This window comes from Cherax quadricarinatus, chromosome 1, assembly GCF_038502225.1.
Source record: "Cherax quadricarinatus isolate ZL_2023a chromosome 1, ASM3850222v1, whole genome shotgun sequence".
NCBI lineage: Eukaryota > Metazoa > Arthropoda > Malacostraca > Decapoda > Parastacidae > Cherax > Cherax quadricarinatus.
This window is the reverse complement of record NC_091292.1, coordinates 14,590,087-14,592,530: the sequence shown is the minus strand read 5'-3', so window position 1 is coordinate 14,592,530 and position 2,444 is coordinate 14,590,087. Positions and strand designations below refer to the sequence as shown.

The 2,444-nt window shown below is 42.0% G+C and overlaps 1 pseudogene; it reads left to right on the top strand.

The window, feature by feature from the left end:
• The first annotated feature begins 1,523 nt into the window (after positions 1-1,523).
• LOC138852782 (glucose dehydrogenase [FAD, quinone]-like) lies at positions 1,524-2,063 on the top strand (annotated as a pseudogene).
• Positions 2,064-2,444: the final 381 nt, after the last annotated feature.

The following is a 2,444-nucleotide window of genomic DNA, read 5'->3' as shown; positions in this document are numbered from 1 at the left end:
TCTCTCTAGGCTGGAATACTGCTGTACATTAACATCTCCATTCAAAGCAGGTGAAATCGCAGATCTAGAGAGTGTACAGAGATCCTTTACTACACGTATAAGTTCTGTCAAGCACCTTAACTACTGGGAACGCTTGGAAGCACTTGGCTTGTACTCGTTGGAACGCAGGAGGGAGAGATATATCATAATCTACACTTGGAAAATCTTGGAAGGAATGGTCCCAAATCTGCACACAGAAATCACTCCCTACGAAAGTAAAAGACTGGGCAGGCGATGCAAAATGCCGATGTAGGGGCGCCATTGGTAAAAGGGAAAACACCATAAGTGTCCCCCAAAACTGTTCAACAGCCTCCCATCAAGCATTAGGGGAATTGCTAAACCCCTGGCTGCCTTCAAGAGAGACCTGGACAGATACCTAAAGTCAGTGCCGGATCAGCTGTGGCTCGTACGTTGGACTGCGTGCGGCGAGCAGTAACTGCCTAGTTGATCAGGCCCTGATCCATCGGGAGGCCTGGTCGTGGACCGGGCCGCGGGGGCGTTGATCCCCGGAATAACCTCCAGGTATGCACAAAAACCATGGGGCACATAGTACCGTGTCTTAGAAAGGATGCCTACTGTTTTGGAGACTTTCTTGGATATTTGCCGCATGTGGGTCTGCAATTTGAGACTGCACTCAAGGTGGAGACCTAGAAATTTGCCCTCTGTGCGTCTTTAAATGGGGGGAAACATTTATCGATATGTTAAGCTGAACATTTGAAGCTCTGTTTCCAAACAGCATGAAGTAGGTTTTGTCTATATTGAGAGTAAGTTTGTTTGTAATCATCCAAGTAGATATTTTTTGTAGCTCGTCGTTAACAGTGTCTGTTAGTAGAGTTGGGTTGGGGTTAGAGAAGACATAAGTAGTGCCATCTGCAAATAAAATGGATTTAAGGAGTTTAGATGCGATTGGGAGGTCATTAATGTAAATGAGAAAGAGAAGTGGGCCAGGGACACTTCCCTATAGGACTCGAACAAAAACAGGTTGTGTAGTGGAGTTAACGCCATTTGTGTGTACGTGCTGGTTTCTATTGCTAGGATAAGATTTTAAGTAATCGAGAGAATGTCCTCTGACTCAGTAATGTTCAAGTTTTAGGTGCAATAGGTTATGGTCCACTGTATCAAATGCTCTTCGTATGTCTATGAAAAGTCGCTAAAGATAACTAATTAAATTTGAAGTATTAATGCATACGTTTTAAAATGTTTTGTTGTTCATTGTTATCGATTTGTTTTTGTGCATTAAGAACTACTACTTAATAATCTATGTCTAGTTCTTAAGTAACCTGGAACATTAGGATTAGTTTGCCCGAAATGCATCGCATGATAGTGGTTTTCTTTTGTGCCCAACAATACATATTTTACTACATGTGAAATACATTACCTGTATACTGCAGAAAATGAATCAATTATTTGTAGTTGTATTTGTCGGCAGACCAGCATAAAATTATTGCTTTTGGGGACTTGATAAAATCAAATTTAAAGAGTACATGGGTGAAATATTGGGAAGAGAAGGATTCTGTATCAGACCCATCCTTGATCTACCCAAGAGTAGAGGAACCATCACGCTTAAGTCAACAAATGTTCATGATCATCCAAATATTGATCTTCAGCTGTCACATCCAGATGATGTCAAAGCCCTTCTTAAAGGGATAAAGGTTGCCTTGGCGATGGGCAACACCTCAGCCTTCATCCACAACTTCGGAGCAAAGTTTTAAGATAAGCCTCTCCCTGGGTGCACTGGTGAAATATACGGTTCCGATTCCTACTGGGTTTGCTATGTACGTCACATGTCTACAAGTTTCTACCATCTTACTGGGGGCTGTAGGATGGCACCAGCTTCAGATCCTTGTGGTGTGGTGGATCATACACTGAGGGTTCGTGGAGTGGGAGGACTGAGAGTAGTGGATGCCTCCATTATGCCATTTATTACCAATGGCATTACAAATGCTCCTACTATTATGATTGCCGAAAAGGGCAGTGATATGATAAAACAAGAGTGGAAGTGCTCAGCAGGACTGAATACATAAATTAGACCTATCAAATCAAGTCCTGGTCTCAGTCTGGGCCATGGGGGCATTGACTCCTGAGACCCTCTCCAGGTATCTCCAGGTATATGTACCTGTGCCTAAATAAACACACAAACATTTAATGTTTTACAAGAATATAATTGCATTTTTCATTTTTTTTCATTTGTTGGGGGGGGGGGGTAAGGTATATATTTTATTATATCCACAACTTACCAAACTATATTTATTTAGGGGTTGAAAAAAAGGTATATTCCAGTATTTGCACCCATAGAACGTGAGGTAATCAGGTTCGGTCTAGGGAGGGAGACGGCAGTTCCATTTTCTTGGAAGGAGAGCACCCAATAAAATAAATAATGTGACTTATTTCCACTGGGATCCTGT